This window comes from Sorex fumeus, unplaced genomic scaffold (assembly GCF_029834395.1).
Source record: "Sorex fumeus unplaced genomic scaffold, SorFum_2.1 ptg000047l, whole genome shotgun sequence".
Classification (NCBI taxonomy): Eukaryota; Metazoa; Chordata; class Mammalia; order Eulipotyphla; family Soricidae; genus Sorex; species Sorex fumeus.
This window is the reverse complement of record NW_026606104.1, coordinates 38,566,527-38,583,114: the sequence shown is the minus strand read 5'-3', so window position 1 is coordinate 38,583,114 and position 16,588 is coordinate 38,566,527. Positions and strand designations below refer to the sequence as shown.

Sequence of the window (16,588 nt, the reverse complement as noted above, 5' to 3'; positions counted from 1 at the left end):
AAGAAGTGCTCGGCCCTTCTTGAGCACCCCCCCCCCCAGCAGTGCTCAGGGGTTACTCCTGGCTCAGCTCTCAGAGTTTACTCCTAACTATGCTTTCCTGAGGTCCACTTCCTGGTGGCCTTGGGGACCACATGGGGTGGCAGGGATGGCGCCTGACTCACCACATGCAAGGCTGCCCTCTGTGCTGTCTGATCCCATGGGCTGAGAGTCTTGACGGGGAAACATGACACTGGTCCCAGGAGCCCACAGGGCTGAAGACGGGCTTGTGTGTCTCCCGTGGCCAGGAGGCTGATGTAAGGGTTGCTGAAGGCCCTAGGTGGTTTCCTTAATGAGTGCGGGCATGGAGAGGGAGGTGGAACTGAGTCACAGTTAAGGACACAGCAGGTGTTCATACATCTGCTTGATCCCGATCTGGCTCTAAGTCCCATCGGAAGTGTGTCTGTGGGCCCGCCACCTCAGTGGTCCCGAAGGCCAGGCGCGAACGCTTCTCGGAAGAAGGGGGGGCTTCAAGGAAAGGAGATGCAGCGATGTTCTGTGACTGGGGTGCCCGGCACTCCCCTATCATCCCCACCCCCACCCCGCTCTGGCTCTGCAGATCCTACTTTTTCCTGCTCCATCTGGGTCCGCCTCCCCTTGAAGGGGGCAACTGGCGTTGTGTGGAGCTCTCCGCGCTGGGCGGTGGGTCCCACCCAGGGTGGGGGTGGGGGTGTGCTGCTCACTTACCTGCGACCTTGGGGCCCCGGGTGCCAGTCCAGACCCCACGATGTCTGCGCTCCCCTCCCGCCTGGGTCTCACTGACACTGGCCCCGCCTTCCTCCCGTCTCCGCTCTCCTCCCCGCAGCCCTTTCCCGGGGTAGGTGGGGAGTTGGGGGGGGGGCGTCCCCGCCGGCCCCTGTGGACTAGCGGAACCCCGGGGAGTGTCCCCGCTGAGTCGGTCCTCCCGGAGCGCGGGCCCCGCACCTGGGAAGGGGGTGGCGGGCGCGGGGGGCGGCGCGGCGCGGGCGCGCGCGGTCACGTGACGCCCCTCCCGAACTGCGGCGGCGGCGGCGGAGCCGCGTCCCAGCCGAGCTGCAGCCGAGCAGGCGCCGAGCCGCAGCGCCCGAGGCCCGCGGTGAGTCCGGGGAGGGCCGGGGGCGCCGCCACCCGCCGCGTGGGTGGGCAGTCACGTTTTCGGCTCTCCGGGAGGAAGGAGGGGGTCGCCGACAAGTGAGACCCCGGCCCCGGCCCCCGGGAGGAGGCGCTTCGGCGGCGCGCAGACCGGGGCAGTGGGGTGCTTGGGGACCACCGGCCCTCCTGCGCCCAGGGCGCGGCGATGTCCTTGCCCCCCGCCCGCCCGGCCTGCCACGGGGCCCTGCTCGCGCGTCACGCCGCGCGCGACCCTCGGGCCCTCCGGGTGCTCCGCGGGCTGGGGGCTGCGGGAGCCCCCTGGGGGTCCCCTTCTTGATGCCCGCCGTGTGGCTCAGGGGCACTCGCACACGCTCACGCATCACCTTCTCTTCGTGCTAGTTGCATCCGACCGGTGCGTGACCCCGGAGTCCTTGGAGGGGTCATCCCGCAGGTCTGGGCGGGAATGAAGGACACCCCAGCGTCAGGCCCGGCACCTCGGTTTCCGTGCCCGTACCTCCCGCCTCCGCCCTGCCCACCCCCCACTCCGTCCTGCGTCCAAGGCCGCCAGAGAAGCTGGATCCGGACAGAAGCAGGAGAGATGGGCAAAAACATTCCCTCCTCTAGGAAGCGGGGTAGGGGGCCAGGCCCCTAGTATCCCCTGCAGTGTCCTCACCGCCCCCCCCCCCCATGGAGCGCTGCTTCCTTCCTGAGGACATCTGCCAGAAGGGGGAGGGAGAGCCCCACATTTCTGAGCTAACGTGGTGGGGGGACCGCAGAGGACCCCAGGAGCATGCGGGCTGGCAGCGGCTGAGGAGTGGAGGTGCTGGTCTGCAGGCTGGCCCTGGGGACCCACATTCTCCTAGGACCTTTGAGGTGCTTTCTGGGGCCTGGGAAGAATCCTCAGGTGGAAGGAGCCCTGGCCACAGTGGTGTTGGCAGATGAGGAAACTGAGGCTCAGGGGACCAAATCACCAGTCCAAGGTCACAGAGTCATCTGCCGAGTCAGAGTCCATTTTCTGGCTCTGGATCCAGGGGCAGAGACTAGATAGAGTGGCCCAGGGTATTGTCCCCCCTCTGCTGTCCCCGGGTGGGGGGCAGAGGGGGTCTGTGGGCACCTGCACAGGGCAGGGAAGCTGGGTCCTGTATCCTCTCTCCAGAACCTGCTGTCTGTGCCACCGCTTGTCATGGCCTCCATGGCCCCTCAGCCCTTCCCCAGCCTGCACCGTCCTTGAGCAGTGCCCTCTCCCCTTCTTTCCATGCCAGGGGGCCTGCCTAGCGGGGCTCCCCTCCCCTGCCTTCATCTGCTCCACCCGCAAAAAGAAAGAGGGATCCTTCCTCCCTCCAACCTCTTGAAGTGCAAAGGGTCTCCTTTTTGTGCAGCACCCAAGCGGGGTGTACACAGGTGCCCTGGGACCCTGCTCGCACCCCCACCCTCTTACCTGCCCAGGCGGGTTCCGGGAGCGGTTTCCAGGCCCAGAGACCAGGGAGGATCCCTGGAGCATGTCTTCCTTGCCACCTATCTGTCTCAGAAAGCCTTTGTCCTGCTTGTCAGGCTGCTGAGTAGCTGCACATACGCACACATGTACACACACTGACTCACACTAACATGCACATACGAACACACATGCAAACATACAGGCATGCACAAACACACGCACACAGCCTCATGTACACATTAACACACACACTAACACACTCTCACGCACAGATTTGCACACACACATGCACACGCACAAATACCTTCATACACACGGATGCACACACTGACACATGCACACGTACATACTCACATGCGCACACGCATACACAGACCCCACAGACAGTCCAGCCGCACAGCGTTCCAGATGCAGACATGGCTGGATTCTCAAAGACTCGCAGCCCAGACTGAGGGACCTGCCCGCACACCCAGGCCTGGCCCCAGCCCTGCTCACAGATCTGCCCAATGCATCCGCCGCGACACCGGGTGTGGACTGCGGCCACGGGTGGCTAGTGGTGCTTGTCTGCCGGAAAAGCCTCCAGAAACCGTACCCCACGCCCAGGCCCCAGGGCCTTTCATAGCTTCCTACTCGAGCACTGGACTGCCATCCCTTGGAATGAGCCCCCCTCCCAAGTCTGGCTTTCTTCCCTCTTTTGCTTCCCTTGAACCGAGCTGCCCCCCCCCCCCACCTTGTCTGGTGTTTTCCCCTCAGAAACCCCCCAGCCCCCCTCCACACACACCTGCCAGGTGGCCCTTCCATCTTTCCCTTCCTCTGCTGCGCAGGCCCCTTCCAGGGCTAGACAGTGACCCAGCCTCGGCTCCAGGCCACCCTGGGGCTCCCTTTCCTTTGCTGCTTGTGCCAGGAGCTCTTGCCAAGTCCTGGATTCTGCTCTGTCCTTCCAGGGATTCCGCTGTGCTCTCCTCTGCTCACCTCTGCCTGGCAGAGGCGCTGGCGCCCGGCCGAGCCCTGGAGAGGCCCAGATGGCAATGCAGCTGCCTAGAGCCGCTCCTGGTTGGGGTCAGAGTCCCTGTGGCAGACTGACGGGGCTGAAGTGGGGACTCTGGGGCTTTGCCCCCTTCCCTGGGCACTTGCCCTGGCACGCCAGCAACTGGTTCCGAGTCCCTCCTCTCTGCTGACTGTGTGGCCCAGGCAAGTGTCTCCCGTCTCTGGTCCAGTCTGCAGCGCTGGAGGCGGCTCAGCCTGGCTCAGGAGTGTGAGCTGTGAGGGGGCACCAGTGCCCATGAAGATGTGCTGGGAAGCAGCAGGCCAGAGAGAGACCCTGGCTGAGGACATCCTGGAAATTAGAAGTTCTGGTGCTTGGGGTCAGAGAGCACAGTGGGTAGGGCACTGGCCATGCATGCTGCTGACCCAAGATTGATCTCTTGCACCCCATGTGGTCCCCTGGAGTCCTGCCAGGAGTGGTTTCGGAGTGCAGAGCCAGGAGTAAGCCCCGAGCATCTCCAGATTTGCCTCCCTCCCACAGAGAGAGAGGGAGAGAGCGAGACAGACAGACAGAGACAGAGACAGAGAGAGAAGCAATTCTGGTGTACGTACAGTAGATCACGTGGGGGAGGGGGGCAGAGAGAGACCTGAGGACAGGGGGTTGCTGTCAGAGTTTACATCTGTGAGAATTTTCCTCCTCACCTCCCCCTCCCGGTCTGGCTGGTTTGAAGGCTAAGGACTGACATTTCCAGGCAGTGATGCAGAGCGCTGGGAGAATAGGCCAGAGGTCATCTGGGGCACCAGCCTTCCTCCACATGGACCCTACAATATCCCTGCATGCCAGCTTGTAGCAGAGGCCCTGTGTGTGGGCTTGCTGAGCACTCACGGAGCCTGCAGTATGTCCTGGGTCCTGATGGGCCCAGGGCATGGGTGGGGGCAGGGGCGCCCAGCAAGAAGATGAGGCTCGGAGAACTTAGTGATATGTACTCCAGTGTGCCCCCTAGCCCTCACCCCTGCCTGTGGACGAAATTCTGAGCATCAATTCTTTATGTTTGGGGGGGCCACACCTTGCCGTGCTGGGAGGTCACTCCCAGCAGTGTTCAGTGGACCATGGCATGTTGGGGGATGGAACCCCGGTCTCCCGCACACAAAGCATGAGCACTAACCCATGGAGCTCCTCACCTGCTCCTTAAATTTGTTTTGTTTTGTTGCCACACCCAGCGATGCTCAGGAGTCACTCATCGCTCTACACTCAGGAATCACTCCTGGTGGTGCTCCAGGGACCATATGGGATGCCGGAGATTGAACCCAGGTTGACCATGTGCGAGGCCCTACCTGCTGTACTGTTATTCCAGCCCCTAATCCCTAAATTCTGTTTCAGGTTTTTGTTGTTGTTGTTGTTTGTTTATTTGTTTGCTTTTGGGGTCACGCCTGGTGATGCATAGGGGTCACAGGGCTCTGCACTCAGGAATTACTACTGGTGTTGCTGGAAGGACCATATGGGGTGCTGGGGATCAAACCCAGGTCAGGCCTATGCACGGCAAATTATCACTCCAGAGCTGTACTATCTCTCTGGCTCCTGTTTTGGGGTGTGTGTGTGTGTGTGTGTGTGTGTGTGTGTATTGGTGGGGGTGGCGCCACACCCAACAATACTCAGGACTTCCTCCCAGCTCTGTACTCAGGAATCACTCCTGGTGGGGCTTGGGGGAACTTATGGGATGCCAGGGATTGAATCCAGGCTCAGCCGCAGGAAAGGCAAATGCCCTCCCCACTGTACTATTGCACCAACCCCATTCCCTAAATTCTGACTCAGCCACATGACCGGGCAAATTCCTCCCACTCTCTGAGCCTGTCCTTCATCTGTAAAGGTGTCGGGGACCCGCTCCGTGTTGGCAGAGGGGAACGACAATGTAGGCCAGTACCCAGGGCAGTGCCTGGCGCATCGTGGGCATTGGTTGCAGAGCAAGGGAGCGTGGGCTGGAAGTTGTCTGGTTGTCTGAGCTCTGTCTCTGCTGTATGGCTTTGGCCAAGTGTACCTCCTCCTGCTCCTCCTCCCCCTCCTCCGCCTCTTCCTCCTCCTCCTCTTCCTCTAGGGTCAGGCGCTGCTGCCTGCACACCCGCGTATTATTTGTGTGAAGTCAACACAGTGGCGGGCACCAGTGTGCAGAAGGAACAGCCGCCACTGGGCAGCTCTGGACACAACTGTCTTTTTTTTTTTAATGTAGGAGTATTGCCATTGATTAGGCTGATTGAATTGGGCATGAACTCCACCTTACTTTTTTCCCCCCCTTTTTATAAATTTATTTATTGAACCACCGTGAGAGCAGTTAAAAAGCTTTCGTGTTTAAGTCTCAGTCATACAATGATGAAACACCCGTCCCTTCACCAGTGCCCATTTTCCACCACTAAAACCCCCAGTATACCCCCATCCCACACCCTCCCCCTACCTGTGGGGCAGATGATTTCTACTTTACTCTCTGTCTATTTTGATTACATTCAATATTTCGACACCAGGCCCACCATTATTATTTGGGATTTTACCCCAATACTCAGATCTGCCAAAAAGGCAACAGTAGACAATTTGTTTTTTATTGCTGATTATGAGTAACATCTGATGTTGTGCAGCCGCAGTATTGGCCGCGCGATTTTGGGATTGCGAAATTTTAGCAATTAAATCTGGAGGGATTTCTCCGAAAACCTGCTGGGTTCCAAAATTTGTTTCTGAGTCTTTGGGATCATGGCCGTTAAGCAGCTTGATCAGGAGCCAGAGAGGCCGTTCGTGGTCGGCGACTCGGGTCTCGTTGGAGCGGGTGACACAACTGTCTTCAAACAGCAAATATTTTAGGGTGGGACCGGTGGCTGTGGGGGAGGGTAGTGTGTGAGCCTCTCGTGTCTGAGGTCCTGGGTTCCATCTGCAAGAGGAACTTTGTTTCTTGGGTGTTTGGGCTAGTGGGACTTACTCCCATCCCTTCCCATTCCCAAGGTATTGATTCTGCTGCCCTCGCTGGAGAAGGGGGGTTCCCCTTGGGGATCCGTTGGAGGAGGTTGGAGGGGGTCTATGATAGTCAGGGTGCCTTTATGGGACGGGGTGGGCGAGAGTAGGAATGCGGGGGTCTGGTGGTGCGGGTGCTGTGGGCCAGGTCGCTGGGCTTGGGGTATGGTTTAGAATCAGTGGAAGGAGTGTTCAGGGAAGAATTGGGGTCAGGTTTTCTGTTTTCTGGGTTGGGGGGACCACATCCTCCCAGCTTCATGCTTGAAGGACACTCCTGACTGTGTTCAGGGGACCATGAAGTGCCGGGGGGGGTAGGGGCTTCACGTGCGGGACAGGGGCTCACATTTTCCTACACCCCATGGGGAAATCTGGCCTGGGCAGGGCCCCCACGGCAAGGTGCTGGCATGGCACCCTCTCCATGTTCCCTGGGCCCAGCACTGGCAGCCAGGAGAAGGGGGCTGACATCTGTGCTGCTGTCAGGCTGCATGTCTCCACTCCGCCAGCCCAGCCCAGGCCGTGTTTGGAGGGCACATGTGAGCTCTGGTGTGTCTGGTGACTTGGTGCGATTCCTGGCAGCTACTTGCTCCCCAGGGTCCCCTGGAAACTCTGGGCTCTTGGGAAAAAGGGACAGGGTGCCGGCGGCCACCCCAGCTTCTCAAGACTGCAGTCAGGCTGCGGCAGGACCTGGGGGTGAAGCCTGCTCTGAGGGCTGGGCCCCCAGGCCTTGAGGGACCCCCACCCTCACCCATTCCCCGGCTCCAAGGACCCGTCCTTGTCTCTGAGTTGGGGCTTGCGCTCGCCGGGGGCGGCTGAGGGAGGGTGACCTTGGGAACTTCTCTCTGCACTGCAGCTCAGCGCCTGCCTCCTGGGGCGCCCTGCACCTCCCTTCTCAGAAGTGGGGCACCCAGCTAGCTGCAAGCGTGGGCTACCTCCACAAGCAGTAGGAGCAAACCGCTTCTCTGCTGCCCCTTTCTAACTCGGGGTCCAGAAAGAGGCTGTGCCCAGGCCCCTTGCCCCTTCCCCGCTTGGCAGCTGTCTCGGGACTGAAGGGTCTGGGCCATGAGCTCATGTTCATTCCCCTCCTGTCTGCCAGGGGTGTCGGGGCACCTTCCACCCCTCCCCCAGGGCCTCCCACCCCCAGAAACAGGCTGGATTAAACCTCTTGGCTGGACACACAGTGACCAGGAAGGTTCCCAGTCTGCCCTAGCTGGGGAGCCAACACTTTCCAGGGGCTGCCTAGCCCCCTACCTTGACTCCCTCTGACCGCCAAGGTTCATCAGGTCCATCAGACAGAGGGGAATCGGGCATGAAATGCAGATCACCAGGGGGCAAGATAGAATGTGGGCAGGGGCATTGGGGTAGGCATAGTTGCCCACAGGTCCACAGGGGCTCAGGGTGGTTCAATGACCTGAACTACGTCTCCCGGCTTGTGTGCAGTTGACTTAGATTTTATCTTGGGGGACATTTGTTTTTATTTGGGCCCGGGGAGCCACCCATCGGTGCTCTGGATGATCACAGTCCTGGAGTGAACCCAAGCTCTTACACACAGGCGCATGCTCGGGTCCTTGAGCCAGCTCCCTGGCCTCTGGAGCTCAATTTTATTATTTACTTATTTATTTTTGCTTTTTGGGTTACACCTGGCGATGCACAGGGGTTACTCCTGGCTCTGCACTCAGGAATCACTCCTGGCGGTTCTCGGGGACCATATGGGATGCTGGGAATTGAACCCGGGTCAGCCACGTGCAAGGCAAATGCCCTACCTGCTGTGCTATCGCTCCAGCCCCATCAGGTTTTTTTTTCTTGCTTTTTGGGTCACACCCGGAGATGCACCGGGGTTACTCCTGGCTCTGCATTTAGGAATTACTCCTGGCGGTGCTCAGGGAACCATACGGGATGCTGGGAATCGAACCCGGGTCAGCCGCGTGCGAGGCAAACGCCCTACCCGCTGTGCTATAACTTCAGCCCCTGGAGCTCAATTTTTTTGTTGTTGGTTTGTTTGGTTTTGGGGAGCATACCTGGCCCTGCTTGGGCCTTACTCCTGCCTCTGCACTCAGGGATCATTCCTGGCAGTGCTCAGGGGGACTGTATGGGTTGCCAGGGATTGAACCTAGTTTATTTATGGGCAAGGCAAGCTCCCTACCTACTGTTTTGTCTTTCTCATCCCCCGTCACCACTATGAGCCTCTTCTGGGGAACTGCATGCAACATTAGAAGAGAAGGCGGGCACCGAGGGGGACAGCATGTGCTGTGGTGAGCTTGGCAGTTGTGGGATGAGACAGAGGGAAATCGGGCATGAAATGCAGATCCCAGACTCTCCTGGTGTCTTTGGGACCCGGTCCCGAGCCCCCAGCGTCTGCCCCCTACGCCCCATCAGCAACCTGGGCTGGACTGGAAGGCGAGTGGCAGGAGGTTCCCAGGGATCCTGGGTCCTCGTGGCCCCCTTTGTCTTCGCGAATGCCCAGCTGGGAAACCCTCAGCGTCAGCACCGAAGAAGGACCGTGGCGATCAGCTGATCCACCCCCTCGCGCTCCACAGATGATAATTATGATGATTACACTCGATGGTAGCAATTCACAAAGGACACTCACATCTGGGATGCCTCTGATGGGTGCCGGAGCCCTGGGGGCTGCTGGAACTCTGGGAACGGCTGTTTTTCTCCTTGCTTTGGGGCTGAGGAAGCAGAGGTTCAGAAAGGGGAAGCGGTGTGCCTGGGGGCTCACAGCTGGGATCACGGAACTTGCTCTTTCTTTATTCATCTTCCCAGCGCCAAGGCCTGTGGCCCACGTGCCTTGGCTTCTGCGCCCAGCAGCTGCCCATCCTGGGCAGTGTGCAGGGGCCTGGGTAGGGGAGCCCTCCCTGGAGAGCTTGAAAGACTGTCCTCTAGAGGGCCCTCTGCTCCCTGTGCATGAACGTGAGGTCAGACGGGACACAGAGGGGCGGGACACCACCGCGTGGAGCAGGTGCCAGCCAGGCCCCTGACTCTCGGCTGGTGACCGAACTAACTGGACAGTGTGTGTCCAGTGACAGCATCAGAGACAGGCCCCATTCACTGGAACTTCCCTGGAACACCAAGAACAGCCCTATGGAGTAAGCACTAATAAATGTTTATCGGCTTGGGGGCCATATCCAGCAGCACTCAGGGACCACGGGGTGTTGGGGATCAAGTCCAGGTCACCCTTCATGCAAAACCTGTACTGCAGCCCTCTCTCCAGCAGGAAGTACTGTCTGCTATCCCCCCTCCCTTTCTGAGGAAGGAACAGAGGTTTCAGGGGGTTATGAAAATGGTCCAGTCACATGCTACATCGTGAGAGAGGCAAGGAGTCAAACTCTAAGCCCCCCCAGCCTCCTGTTCCCCCCACTTCCCGTTACCTACCCCATGCCCATATCAGCCCGTGTGTGTATTGTGATGGGAATGAAGTTGGTTTTCTTTTTCTTTTTTTGTTTTTGGGTTACGCCCAGCGATATTCCTGCCTCTGCTCTCAGGAATTACTCATGGCAGTGGTTGGGGGACCAGAAGCGATGTCCGGGATCAAACTCGGGTGAGCTGCGTGTAAGGCAAGTGCCCTGCCCGCTCTTCTATCGCTCTGACCCCCATCTTTCTTCTGCTGTGTCATCCTTGGGACCCAGTCTAGTCACCGCATGAACATGTATGCAGTGCCTGCTCTGCCCATGCTGGCTCGAGCCCGACTCCTTCCATGTGGCAGGCCTGCCCTCAGAGCCACCATGCAGCCGTTCCTGTACCCCTCCCCCCCGCTGCATACTCCTCCTGTTTCCCATTTTCACTGTCACCTGGTTGATCCTTGGGGAAAATGGCGTACAATTCAGTGGGGGCTTCTGGTCTTTGTCTACACCCTCCTCTGCAGTGGCCGGAGCACCTGGCCTTGAACTAGCTCTTTTTTTTTTTTTTTTTGCCTATTTTGGTCACACTTGGCAATACTCAAGGGGTTACTCCTGGCTCTGCACTCAGGAATTACTGCTGGCATTGCTCAGGGGACCATATGAGATGCCAGGGATCAAACCCAGCTCCGCCACGTGCAAGGCAGATGCCTTCCCTGGTATACCATCACTCCAACCCCAACCTGAGCTGGCTACCTCCCTGGCCGAGAGCTCATGTGTTTCCTTTTTCTCAGGCAGAACTGAGGTTTCGAGGCACCTGGCTCTGTCCAGTACTCATGCCTGTGTCTTATCTTCCAGCTCACCCTGCCCTGTTGTGCATCCAGGCTCTGTGCCCAGGCCTTGTGCTTATGCATTGAGAACTCTGGTTCCTGGAAGGCAGGATTTCAGACCAACAGCAAGCATGAAGTGAGCACCTTCTGTGTGCCTTGGGGAGTGCTTTGTGAGGCCAAAGCTTCGCAAAGAAAATGGGGAGATAGAAGTTCCTTGAGGAGACTGGTGGGGCCCCATACAATTGTCAGTCTTTCAGACCCTCAGTTGTCAGAGCACCCTTTGTTGTCTGGGTCTTGGATCAGACCCAGCAGTGCTCAGGGGACCATGAAGAGCCAGGAAGTAAATCTGGGACTCCGCATGCAAAGCATGAGCTCAGCCCCTGGAGTTCTCCTACCCCCCAAGTCCAGGCTTTGCTGCTGAGTGATTTTCATCTCCCCAAGAACATCCCTGAGAGCACTTCAGAGCAGAGCTGAGGGACCAATGGGCTGAGCACATGCATCGCATGTAGGTGACCCAGGTTCAATCTTCAGCACCACTTGATCCCCCAAGCACCATCAGAAGCAAGCCCTGAGCACTAATTCTAAAGTAGCTCCTGAGGGACTGGAGCAATAGCACAGCAGGTAAGGTGTTTGCCTTGCATACAACCGACCCAGGTTCGATTCCCAGCATCCCATATGGTTCCCTGAGCACTTCCAGGGATAGTTCCTGAGTGCAGAGCCAGGAGTAACCCCCTTCATCGCCAAATGTGACCAAAAAAAGCAAAAAAAAGTAGCTCCTGAGCACTGCCAGGTATGATACCCCCCCCCCAAAAAAAAAAACAGCAGGAGAGTTGAGACCTTAGACCTTAAAGTGCCTTTCACTGGAAACTTCTAGTTTCACTGGCCCTAGACAAGCCGCCAAGTCCCCTGGGCTCTGGGTATGTCATGCTAATGATAGCAGCCAATTCACAAGGTTCCTTGGTGCTGTGAGCAAAGGTGTGTATAGCTCGGGACCACCTGTGACAGCAGGTGGAAGTGTGAGGGGGCGGAGGTCTGGGAGGGCAGCCAAACTGCGTGGATCTGTGGTGTGCACACCTCGCTCCCCGTCAGCCATGGCTGCTGCCAGCCTTGCATGCTCTGCCTTCCTGGGCTGTTGCCGGGATCACAGGTCCCAGGGCATGTGGGTGCAGTTCTGTGTTCTTTACACAGGAGAGCACGGCGGGTGTCAGGGTAAAGGAGGCGGCAGGAACACGGTGGGCGGTGGCACAGTGCTGCCATTGTGGGGTGCAGGTGTACCATTGTGGGTCTGGGAGAAGGGAGAGGGCACGCCTCAGGGGGAGTGTGGGGGGTGGGGGTGCCATGGGGAGGGGGCCTGGAAGGAAAGCCTGGCATTTCTTTTAGGAGCCCTCCCCGGGCGCTGTCCCTGGTCCTGGAGTCCACCAGGTCCTCTGGCTGCAGTTCCTATAATAGCCAGTTGAGGGCGCCTGGAACCACGCAAATTCCTCAACCGGGTTTCAGAACTCATTTTAAAGGTCATTCTTTATCTTACTCTAATGACAGCCCTGGATAATAAACCTAGCTACACAGCTGCCATCAGAAACAATACAATATACTTCCCTAAGAGAACGTATAACTCTCCATTTCTGTAGACACTCTGGGCAGGACCACAAAACCCAATGAACTCAACGTTTGCAATCTGTTTTATTCAAACAAACCCTTTCGATTTTGAGATACATCCTTTGGTGTTCGGGATATTTCTGACTAAGCACAGGGGCTGCTATAAGGGTGCTTGAGGGAGGGTGCGTGGCTGGGGATCCAACCATGGTCTCCTGCATGCAGGACACTCCGTAGTCCTTGGAGCTCCCTCCCTGCTCCCAGTAAGTGTCACTTATAGAAAGATCTGACTTCTAGGGTGAAATGGCTGTAGTGGTTTGGTGGCAGTATCCCTGGAAGACTCCATCTATTAAGTATAAATATAAAGTATGAGTAGGGTATTTAATACCCAAAAGATTGGTACCGTGAACCAGAAAGGTTCTGGGACATTCTCTGCATGAAAGTCTGCGCAGACGCACAAGTCTTCCTGGGTGGGGGGAAGGGAGGCGCGCCTTGGCAGGGCGTTCCTGCCCCCATCCATTGAATCACCATGCCACTTTGCGCTTTCTAGTTATTTCTGAGACCCGCTGCACCCGCACCTATTCCCCTCATGCCCTCTAGGGGGCAGAGGCATCCTGGTTTAGAACCATTGCCAAGGAGGCAGGAGGAGGGGCACTGGCGGCATCTCAGACTAGTGTGGGAGAGTGGCATGTGCAGGGTCATCAGGGCATCTCAGCTGCCCTGTGCTACAATGTTACAAACAGGCAGCAGAGGCTCTGGCTGGGAAGGCAGCTTGTGGGAGGAAACAGCAGGTGCCCACAGCTGAGGGAGTGGCACAGCCTAGCTGCTGCCCTGGGTGGGTTCTGGGCATCGGCAGACGCCCGGCTCAGCGAACTTCCCCTGCAGTGTGTTTAGCCGTGCAGACTGGCCTGACTGCAACCTAGAACGTGGGAGCAAGCTTCCGCCTTCCTCTCCTTGGAGATGCATCAGCTGATCCGTGTCAGGCTGGGGAGATACACAACAGACAGAGGGCTTGCCTTGCCTGTGACTGACCTTGGTTCAGTTCCTGACACCACACTGCCCGGTGAATGTCCCCCTTCCTTCAGCTCCGGCACAGAGCTGGGAGCAGCTCCCTGGTACGACCGAGTGCCGCCCAGCCCCGGGCATTCGCTGATGTGCGGGTTTGCGCCATGAGGGCCGTTGTTCAGGAAAGCGAGTCCCCGTGTGCTGTAGTCCTGGTTGGCCTCTGTAAAAACACATGTGACCTGTCTCTGCACACACTAGCTGAGTCGGCGGCCACGTCATGGGGAAGGTGTGCAGGTATACACACAGGGCAGCCGGACCCGCTGTGTCCTGGCCGTCCTCTGCCCCTGGAGTCGAGACAGTGTCGGGCATCCGACACTGCACAGGGCTTCCTCCTGGCTTTGTGCTCAAGGGCTCGCTCCTGGAAGGGCTCTGGGATCCATCGAACCCAGGTCAGCCACATGCGAGGCCAGCGTCCTTCCCGCTGTATTATCCCTCCGCCCGCTGTCTCCAAAGTCATTGGGCGCACCGCAGTGCTCCCTGTGGAGTTGAAAGGTGAGGGAAGGTAGGCAGATGTGTCTCAGGGGGCCCCAGAAGGATTTTCTCTAAAGAGCCCAGAGACCCTTGTCCTTGTGGCACCCAGGGCCATGTCTGGGGGGTCCTATCCTGACCATTCTGGAGGACTGTCCTGGGCCTGATGGCAGTCGCTGTTGGGTAGGGTTCCCGGGAGTGCGTGAACGCAGCAGGGGGCCCAGGCCCAGGTCAGTACCATCACTGGGCAGGCAGCTGCTTGGGGGAGAGGGTGGGAGCTAAGCCACACTCAGTCCTGCCCCCCACACACACCCCAGGATTTCATCCAGGTGCTCAGCATCTGTAGCGTTCTGGGTTCGGGTGGGCGAACCTCGGTGAGGGAAGGCAGTGGGCTCGGATAAAGGTGCTTGCGAGTAAACATGTTTCCCCATTGTTCCCTCTCTAACCTGGTAATGCGAGAGTGGGCGGTGAGCAGACGAGCAGCCTGCAGCTCTGGGGAGCGGCTGCTGGCGGAGGCACATGGGGGCTGCACGGCTGTCAGGAAAGCCAGGACCCCTGGTCCTGCCCGCGAGCCCCTCCCCATGGTCGGATATGCTCAAGGGGGAGTGAGTGGGGTGGGGGAGGCAGCGACCTTCCGCCCACAGGACCTGAGCTCCTCCTAGGGCTCTGCCCGACCCCTGCCTTGATGCGGCCCTGCGGGTGGGTGGATGCCCCAAGTTCAATCCAGGGTGAACTTGGATAAGGGAACGTGCCGCCATCCACTCCGCATCCTTCCATCCGCCGTTCAGTCTGGTACTGATTTGAACAACCTGGGCACAAAAAAATGAGGAAGCCCAGAAGGGGAGGCTTTCTCCTAGAGGAGCCCTTGCCCTGCAGGGCAGCCGACTCAGGCTCCAGGCTGGAGAGAAAGGAGACAGGGAGGGGGTGCACGGTCCCCCAGAAGGCAGTGCCTTCTGACTGACTGCTGGGCAGAGTTGCAGAGTGGTGAGTGCCTGGAAGTGCCCGTGCCCTCCCTGCCCTGTCCGTGAGTCTTGTTTCTCCACGTGCTCAGACACAGACCTCCGCCCCCGTCTCTCCAAGGGCTCTGCCTGGTACAAAAGGACCTTCATTGACTCCTCCAGTCCCCCGTGATGGCCGCTGGTTGGCCTTAGATGAAGCATTTTTGCTCGCTCTGCAATCGTGGTGGTTTCCTGGAGCCCCTCCCAAGACACACGACCCTGTTCATTTGATTTCATTTGGGTTTGGGGGGCCACACTCGACAGTGCTCAGTGCTCAGGGCTGACTCCTGGCTCTGCGCTCAGGAAACACGTCTGGTGGATGTCATGGAATGTCGGGGGTCGAACCTAGGTTGGCCGCATGCCAGGCAAGTGCCCTCCCCGCTGTGCTATCACTCTGGTCCCCAGTGTTACACTTTAGTTAACAAGAACTCGCAACAGGTGCTTCATACACTCTTCCCTTCTTTCACCCCAGCAAACCCTCCTCAGGAAGCTACCGGTACTGTCATCACCAACCCCATCTTGCAGATGAACAAACAGACTCAGGAAGATGACTTGGTCTGCCCAGGGTCACCCCACTGACTAGAGGCGCTGACCCTGGGGCTTCTCCGGGGTGCGGACAGACACCTGCACCCGGCCCGGGTCCCGGGATGCTGAGAGCCTTCGTCCTTGGAGGTGCCTGTGCAGGATGAGAAGCTGCACATCATGTCGGTGTGGCTGTGCCTGCAGGCCAGGAGCCGGCCAGGGCGTGTCCTGTGCATCCCTGGCCGAGGGAGCAGGGTGCCCCACCCCCACCCCACCCCCAGCTCTTGCCGGGGAGGCAGCTGCAGCTGGTCCGAGCCCAAGAGGCTGGAGTCTACACTGAACTCTTTGTCTCTGCTGGGAACCCTGCGGTCCCACGGCCCCTCTCAAGGGCCCACTGTCCCGGCTGGGAAACTTGGCGTGTGGAAGGCCTCTTGGTCACCCTGCCAAGTGGACACGCAAAGCTCACGCAGGAATCATGGCCATGAACAGCAGAATAATGGCACTGAGGGAGCAGCCTGGAAGGGTCCAGCGCCTGCGTCCCGGCCCTGGTACTGGGCAGAACCTCGCCACGGCCCACGTCTGGCTCTCAGCCTCTCCCTGCCCCCCACCCAGTGCTCTGGGTGCCCCTGCTGGTAGAGGGCAGCCCCTGAGGGAAGTGGCCCCTCCTGCCCAGTCCCAGGCTGATTCAGCGCCCAGGGGCTTCCCCATGCCCTGTGGTGGGGTAGCAGCCCTGGAATCCAAACCCTTACCGGGATCCAGTGCACCCAGGCTCTCTGCTCAGGACCCAGCCAATTCTGTCGTTTCTGACCCTCACACCGGCCTGGGGGGCTCTGCTGCCTGCACACCTTTTTTTCTTTTTGGGTCACACCTGGCGATGCACAGGAGTTACTCCTGGCTCATGCACTCAGGAATTACTCCTGGCAGTGCTTGGGGGAGCATATGGGATGCTGGGAATTGAACCTGGGTCAGCCGCATGCAAGGCACAAACACCCTATCCACTGTGCTATCGCTCCAGCCCCTCCACAGGATTCTTCCACCCACGGGAGTGTGTGAGGAGGAGACTGGGCCCCGTGCAGGTGGAGATGGAGGCAGGGTGTGGAGGGGAACCCCTCTCGAGATGTTGTTGCCCTCCAGCCTCCATGCTGTGGTTTTGGACACACTTGGAGGGGGACCCCTTGGACTCCCCGGGAGAGAGAGTCTATTTGGTGCTTTCCAGGACTACCCCAGACCCTGGCCTGGCCCCGCCAGGAGGAGCCTTC

The 16,588-nt window shown here is 58.9% G+C and overlaps 1 protein-coding gene across 1 annotated transcript in view; it reads left to right on the top strand.

The window, feature by feature from the left end:
* Positions 1-1,020: 1,020 nt before the first annotated feature.
* The window catches only part of RAP1GAP (RAP1 GTPase activating protein), a 69,555-nt gene continuing 53,987 nt past the window's right edge, over positions 1,021-16,588 (top strand). The window contains exon 1 of the transcript XR_008793697.1: positions 1,021-1,111. The gene's annotated coding sequence lies outside the window, so the exon portion shown is untranslated. The remainder of the gene's footprint in view (positions 1,112-16,588) is intronic.